The 8,159-nt window shown below is 47.1% G+C and overlaps 1 long non-coding RNA gene across 1 annotated transcript; it reads left to right on the top strand.

Moving 5' to 3' along the window:
• The first annotated feature begins 1,228 nt into the window (after positions 1-1,228).
• Positions 1,229-5,988, top strand: LOC148183235 (uncharacterized). The gene is made up of 3 exons (XR_015773682.1): positions 1,229-1,615; positions 2,934-2,995; positions 4,623-5,988. It is a non-coding gene; the product is annotated as an uncharacterized LOC148183235 (long non-coding RNA).
• Positions 5,989-8,159: the final 2,171 nt, after the last annotated feature.

Genomic DNA, 8,159 nt, shown 5'->3' with positions numbered 1-8,159 from the left:
GCCAGCCAAAGACCACAGTGTCAGAGAGCAGCAAAACTTTCCCATCAGCCAACACTGAAGAGACTTCCCCCAGCAAAGAGGGACACAATCAATGGCCCATCTCACTCTGGTCCTGCCAGAAATGTGATCAGGACTGACATGGAGCCAAGTCCTTCCCTCTAACATTAAAATGACATTGTTGACATCTAAACCTGATGGCTGCTTTCTCTCTCAATGTGAACTGTGTGGCAGCAGCCAAGGAATCCTTTTCAAAGGAAAGTCATTTTATTGATTTAAGAGAAAACCTTATTTGAGATATTTGCCACCAACATTCTCCCTTGCCACGGATATGCACCAAGCAGAAGATGAGTGACCATTCACAGACTGTTTCCATCAGAATGGGAGTGATATCAGTAGACTTCATCATGTTCTTTCTCTCTCCTGCCACCTGTTAGTGCCTTTATTAATTACACAGACACAAACAAACCCCCCTCCCTTCTGTGGTTCCCAAGATCCCCAGAAGCCACACAGCTACTCAGGTTAGGCATGCCAGGAGATTATTTCAGAGCTTATAACCAAGAGATCTCAGGCTGATTGATGAAGAAAATTGATACAAAGGGGAGAGATAGAGCACTAATCCACCTGTGACAGCAGAACCCCTCTTGAAACAAAGGGGGCAAGAATGGATTCTCTGTACTAAGGGGAAACTGCTTCCCTGGACATAGGAAGAAGTTCTAGACAGGTTTTTCCAGAGTCTTGAACACCTTGCAGAAAGTCTGAGATAGCCAATGTTCAGGGTAACTCCAAAATCACTAGGATCAGTATTTGTGTTTGTGTTTAGGCATCCATGAGAATTAGGAAACAAGGTTGTCTTACATGAACAATAAAACACAAGCCAGAACTTAAATTTTGGGCTTAGTTGGTAGCAGTGGATTAGAACATTAGAACCCTATCAACTAAGGAAAATACTCAGGAAAGGCTTAAGGTCAACTTACTAAGCAAGAAGAAAAATCAATGTACCAGCTCCTTCATCCTGAAGGCTTATCACTGCAAGAAACAGAGCTTTGCTGTACTTGATCTTTGAGAGCAAAATTAAAGCGAAAATTCAACTATTTCTTTCCAGTCCATCCTACTGCTGTGCTCCAAGAGCACCATACAGCAGCACTCCTCAACTGAGAAACCTTTTGGTCTGGAGCAGAACCTGCTGTAGCCCAGCCTGGTAAACCTTCTTTAGGTCACAGTGCTCAGCTTTGCCTTTGATGGGTCAGTGATCCCTCCCTTCCTCAGCAGATTCCAGTCACCTGGGAATCAGTCAATCACCGACATGGCTGGGAGTGACAATCCCTTCAAAAGGCACATGGGATAGTTTTACAGAGGAAGGGTTGTATCTTTCTCCTTTTTCAGAGGGGACAGAAGAGAAGAAAGAATCCCTGAAGTCAGCTGGTTACCAGGCAATGAGTTAGAGCTAGAAGAACAGTCTGACCCCGCTGGAAGGGAAGGAAAAGCTGGGGAGGGCCCTATGAGAAAATAGTCTGAATAGCTAGAGCAGGATGGTGGGAGGTTTTCTGGTTTATCGTCAAATTTGTCTTATTTGAGAAATGCTATAGGACATTAACCAATCTCTCAGCCTGCTCAGGTAGGAGTATTATATTTAAGACCATAGAAATTGTTCTTGCACTCTGTCATGTGCTGTGTCACATCCCTCCAGGCTGTGCCCCCCAAAACTGGCCCTGCTGTCAGTGAAGGGCAATTTACTGAAAGTTTTGCAGCAGGTAGTGTCCAGGTTTGGTCTTTGAACTCACTGAGTACTCTGAGAAAGCCCGTCAGCGATATTATTCAGAGTTTCAAATTACTTGCCATGCTCTAAATGCTTAAATAGATGCTGGATCCAGTCTTCAATGTGTTTAAAATTGTATCTGAGCTGGAGAGATTGCCTTAACTTTCATAGCTAAGACTTTGGACAGATAAGAAGAGCAATAATATGTTCCAAGAGTCAGAACTAGGTGTTTTGACAGTGTTTCTCTTGTCATTTTATTTAATAATCCATTGCCCCTCGGTTAATAGCTTTCTGCTTGATTAGCCTGTATAAATCAAAACTTCACGGCTTTATCCCTGACATGTTATACATTCTGAGTTGAGGGTAATGAATCGTGCCATGGGTTGATGTACTCTGCCTTCCATTTAAAATCCTGTGCCAAAGAAACACCTTGGCTTTCAAATTGAGTTATCAGTATACTGTCAAATTCCAGAGGAGGAAATGCAGAGGATCCTAATAATGCAGCCAGGGATTCCACAGCCCTGAGCAGAATATGAAGCTGCAGGGACTGGCTTAGCCTATGCTGGCAGCTCTTCACTAACACATGAAACTGCCTGCTCTGCCTTTCCTGCCTCTCTGCTCCAGTCTCCTGCCCACACTGCCCTGTTTGGAGTGGTGCAGCGGCAGCAGCAGCCTGGTGTCATTGCAGCTGATCCCACAGGGATCCCTTCAGGCTCTGCCACAAACCTGGGTCATGAGGCACCTGTGGCACCTCCAGAACAGGTGTAGTTTAAAACCCTGAGATGTGATTCAGCGTGAGCTGCTGCTTTTCCTCAGGCAGGATGATTGCTGTTGGGTCCCACTGTGAGCAGCAAGGAGAGAAGCATTAGTTCCACTCCTGAATCTGGCTGTTACTCTTCCTACCAGGCTGGACTGTTCTTCCAAAAAAAGCCAAGCACTACTCGCCTTGGCCACTAGATGCAGCTCACGCTGCATTGAATTTGCTTTACATCATTCTAGTTTTTTAAACTTAAAAATTATTTCCCTTGTGTTTCTGGGTGTATGTGGTTTGAGGAGGTTGAATGTCCTAAAATCTTCCTGTTTTACTTCTAAGTCTCTTTTTCCCGAACTTCTTGCTTGCTGCATCAACTGTTCCCAATTTGAATGCCAAATCCTCGCTCCTCATATTTCCACACAGAAATCTGCTCAGCTGCACTGCTTTGATGGACCTGTCACGGTAATTGGGAGGGAAGAAATCAGGTGGGTTAATAGAGAACACACTGATTTTTCAGCCTCAAGCTGAGCACAGAATTTTACACTGAGCTTCCCACCTCCTGCCATTTCATTTCCCCAAATAGTTTTTACACTGCAGATGTTGCACATCAACGCTGCCTCCCAGTCACCAGACATCCAGGGTAAGGAGTCTCCAGCTCCCACCTCCAATGTGAGGAAAAGCTCAGCACAGAGCCCAGGAGCTCACCAGGGCATGGACTAGGAGCTCTGTTCTGCTTTTAGTGCCCACCCTGCCCAACACAGCAGGGCGAGAGTGAGTCCCTTGGAGACACAGGGAGTCTGCAGGCAGCAGCTGCAGCAGTTAGAGACCTGATTAAGAGCTATTTGAAGCAGTCCTGAGAAGAGCTGGAGGAGAGAAGAAATTAGGAAGCCATTGCAAAAATCAGAATCACTGAAAGCTGGGGCTGGACATCAGAAAGGCAAAAGGGCTGAGGAAGCAAAGGAGTGACACTGTGGCTGTCTCTGCCTTTTCCAGTAGCTCTCAGCTCAGGAGTGGCACACAGTGCAGGGGTAGGGGTGCTGGGGAAAGCTCACTGATGCTGTGAAAAACCGACTTTGCCCTGGTCATTTGTGGGAACACAGGGCCACAGTGAGAGCCCCCCTCACCTGCCCTAGCACTGCCTCTGAGCAGGTTTTCCAGAATTACATAAAATGTTCCAATTTATCCTCTGCTTAAATGTGCTTCCCCTTGAAGATGTGCTTTTGGTCTGGATGCTTATTCCTTCCACTTCACCTACTGCTCAGCCCAGGGTTTGAGGTGAAAAAATAACACCTGAGGAACCCTGAGCTATCTCCTCTTGTGTGCTTGATCCCTGCTGGCTGTGCTTGCTGGGTTTTCAACAGAAAGTTACCTGTACAGAAGGAACCCATCACCTCCAGCTGGGTCCCAGCCCTGGCTGCCACTGAGGTTGGATCAGCTCTGATTCTCCTGGAACACAGAACATGCAACTCTGGCTGTCACTGTGGAATCAACTCCACCTTAGTATATACTATTTTCTTACACAATGAGGCTGCTTATGGTGATGATATTCTTGTACTGTGGCATATAAGGAGCCAGGGTGCTAGAAATTACTGGCAGCAGCTGTGGGTACTCATAGGTAACAGCTGGGGAGAAGACCTAAAGAGCCTAGTTATTCTATTTTTCTTTGATGCAGTGAGATATTCCTATTAAGCAATTACCTCCTGGGAGAAGCAGCAAGGTAGCTGCACTATAATTCCTGGGTTGGTGGTTTTGTTGTTGGGTTGTTTTCTTTTTTAGAAAATCTAGAATTATTTTTTCATAATGCACCAGATGAGATGGCTCAGACCTGCTGTGAAGGAAGCAGAAAGTAATGCTCACAGTTTGTAATATTTCCTTGAGCTTCTGCTTTTGCACTGAAAAATGAGCTTCTTCCCATTAAAATGCTCTTAAATGACAAATCCACAGCTGTTCTCTCCAGCTTGCTTGGAAACAGTAAACTCAAAGTGATCTATGTGATGGCTGTGGGCTAGCCAGCATGTTCTTCCTTCCTAGGGGCATGGGGGATGATGTGGGCAGCCCCTTGGGCTCTCTAAGGGCACAGTGCTATCCTTCAAGCTCTCCTTTCCATCATAGATGTGGCTGAACCAAAGGAAAAGCTCCCTGAGACTGAGCTTTGGGAAGCAGCAGGCAAATGTGTCCTCCAGCATCAGCCATCCAGAAGGAATTCCCCACCCAGGCCTTCAGGAGAGGCTGGGGAGCTGAGCTCCATGGCTGGGAACAGCAAGTGACCAGAGAAGCAACTGCAGCCACGCTGGTCTGCCTGAGCACGCTGGACCAAATCTCACAGATCGCAGCAGGGAAGCAGAGCCTGGCTTTGGGAAACCCAGCACTGCTGCTTTGTGCAGGTGCCACCAAGCCCTCCCAGTGGAGCCAGTCCCAGCCCATAACCCTGCCTGTCAGCACAGGGCAACCCTGCCTCCCCTCCATAGCAAGAGCTGGATTGCTTTCATTTCACATTGAGGAAAAATACAGCAGGAAAGGAGAAGCAGATGTTTCTAGACAATGTCTACAGTTCCTGGAGGTTTTTGATTGCACAGACTTTAAAAAACATAAAAGAGAGCCTCTGACTATTTTCAGTAGGGTAAAACCATCACTGAAATTTGTATGAGGAGAAGTTTTCAGACTGAGTCTATATGGGAAAGTCTTATTGCTCACAAACCATATTTAAAATCCTTTTCACTGTTGGCTGGTTATTTTTTCTCTCGTGTGCTGTCTAACTTGCTATAACCCTAATGCCCTTGGAGGCATGTCCAACTCCTGCCTGTGCTAGTCATTATGGACAAAGCAAGGAGGTTTGCAGGTGGCAGAGGGTTTGTTCCCCTCCAAGGGCTGCTGCCTGGTGCCACCAGGAGCTGCATCACTCCCCTTGGGCAAATGAAGCAGAGAAATTGCAGCTCTACCAAGCACAGCATCTCAGTACTGCACTTCTTTAACCATCTCCTTCAGATCACAGGAAATAACGGTGACCAGGCAAAGGCCAAGTTCCTCCAGATGGGAGTGCAGTTTTCATCCTAGATACAATTTCTGGAGCAGCAGCATTTTGGGAGGAGGGTTGTGTCTTTCTAAGAGCTGGAGGATTATTGTTACTGCAGGGAGGACACGGAGATATGCATTTCTTCGAGCTGCCAAGTAAAAGCAGAGATGCACAACTGTCAGAAAATCCTGTCATCAGCTTCAGGTCATGCCTCTGTTCCCTGCATGGATCCCACATGCAGCTCCACACGTCCTGCATGTTGCAGGGTCCTTCTCAGAAGTTGCTTTAAATGCCTGGATTTCTCCCTTGCCTGGTAAAGGAGGAAGCATTAAGTTTTCCATAAAGGCAAACTTTGATTGCCTTAAGCTTTCTATTTCTCACAACGAATCCTCCAGGAAATAATAATTTTTTGCAAAGTTAACTTCTGAGTGAATTTTATTCTTTACTAAAAGAAATTAAATTAAAACTGGGTCTTATCTAAAGGCTTTGGACCATGTTCTCTGCCTTCTCAGAAGGCTCCTGAGAAAGATACTGCTGAAAAAGGTAACACAGAGGGGCTGTAAAGTGGTGGTAGATGCCTCCTTTTGCCATCTTTAAACTGGGAATGTTCACCTGCGTGTTTCCTTACCCAGGTTTGTGGCCCTGTAATGATCCCTATGCCAACAAACATTTCAGCAGAGGGAAACACAAGCAGCTCTGCTGTCTCCTGTTACCCTCCTTTCTCATCATTTCTCACTAGACTTCATCTCCCAGCCCCTGGTAGGGGGAGGAGCTTTTCCTGGGGAGCAGGTCACATCCCTGGGCAGCCCCCAAGTGACAATTCTGTGTTTGGGAGACTTGACTGCCATGGGCCTCTCCTCTGCAGAGGCTTATGAGCACCATGATGCTATCTGAAAGCAGGGCTTTTGTTCAAGCTCTTTATCAATGAGTTAATGAGTAAATGAGCTAATGAATAAAGCACTGTAAGCCCTGCTGAGAGCCCTGTGTCCTTAGTGAGCTGGCCAGGGTATCAGGGTAAAAGTTCAGGTCGGGTCCAGGATGGCCTTTCTCTCCATGGCTACCCCAGGAACATCCAACACCAGCAACTCAGGTCCCAAAAGCTGCTTTTCCACCCACTCTTGTTCTCCCAGGGGCTTCTCCTGGGGCTAAGGGCTGCATTTCATCCAGGGGTCTCCCAGATGGGGCTGGCACACAGCAGGGCTGTGCTCGGCCATGCACCCTTCTCTCAGCATTATTGTTTTTGTGCTCTGTATGTGCATCCCATGCAGAGGAAATGCTTCCCATTTCCCTGGGATGCTCTGCATCCCAGCAGAGTTGGCTGCTCAGACAAGCTGGATTTTAGAGCTGGATAAGGTTTTGAGATTGCCTCATCCCATTGGGAACCTGTCCCTTAGGTCCAGGGGAGCTTCACACACATATTGGCTTCAGTGGGCTGTTTGTGTCTCCCTGAGCTCATAGCCAAGAAAATGGACAAATATCTGCCCTGCAGCAAGGCTGAGGTTTCCAAAAGCCCCCACTGTTTATAAAAATCACAAGTTTCTGCAGCCAGCTAAAGGCAGATAATGTATAAATGCTCCCATATGTCTCACAGGACTTTCCCTACCCCTTTGCAGAGCCACCTCACGCTGCTCTCCCCCAGCTCCAGGGCTCCTGTGAGACCACAAGCCCTCAACAGCAGATTGTAGCAAAAATGAGAGTTTGGAGCTCTTTCACTCTCAGCATAATTTCTCACAAGCACAGTTTTTAATTTGATTTCTTCTTGGCTTGTTTCCTCCTGTGGTGTACACACATCTTGCAAGCAATGAGGAATTTGGATGTCACTTCTCATTTCCCCTCAGCCTTCCGGATCCAAGTCCTGGTTATCCTTTTTCCCCTCAGTGTGGAGAAACAGAACAGCATGTTGGGAACCAGCTGTGAAGCTCTCAGCCAAAAGCTGAGTAGGAAGCATCTTAGGATGATCACTGGGTACTACGTGTCATCTCTTCCCCCACCACAACAGGACTTTGGGTGCTCAGGGAAAAGAAGTTGGCTCTGTTGGCTGTCCTTTCCCTTTTTTTGTACTCCTGGGAAGAGTACCAGCCAGAAAACTTGTCTGTTCCTTCTTTCAAGGGATGGCATGCATGACTTCCTGAAGAGGAAGACTTGCTGATCCCCAGGTTGAGAATATGTTCCTGTCTTCACTCTGTTCTCCTTTGCCCTGCCTGCACACTCACCATTTTGCAGCTGGAAGAAGCTGGTAGGAAGCCACTTGTACCTGTGCAAAGCCAGCCCTGGCTGCAGGGAATGTTTTGCCAAGGGCAGAGGAACAGCTGATGCAAACCCTTGCTAAAGACTGCAGATAAGCTTCATGCTGCCAGGCTAGCTTGAATGGGCTTACACTGCTGAGCATGAGGATTATTCCTGTTCCTGCATGAAACACTGCAGAGAAAGAGGAATCTGTGTCAGACATGAAGTCAAAACTCCCAGAAACATATTTGCAGCTCCTAGGAATGATCACTCTCTCCTGGTATTCCTTTTGCAGACCTTCCCTGCTGGGATCTGCTCCCTGGGCTGTTCTCATCCTGTGGCTCTCTCTGGGGTGCCTGAGGAAGGTGTGCTGGCATTTCTCAGTCCCATGACTGAGGTTGTATATGCTT

This window comes from Pseudopodoces humilis, chromosome 13 (assembly GCF_049639895.1).
Source record: "Pseudopodoces humilis isolate 2021_Gansu_Grassland_sample_001 chromosome 13, ASM4963989v1, whole genome shotgun sequence".
NCBI classification, from domain to species: Eukaryota; Metazoa; Chordata; class Aves; order Passeriformes; family Paridae; genus Pseudopodoces; species Pseudopodoces humilis.
Note: the sequence above shows the minus strand (reverse complement) of the source record. Positions and strands in the feature narration are given on the sequence as shown.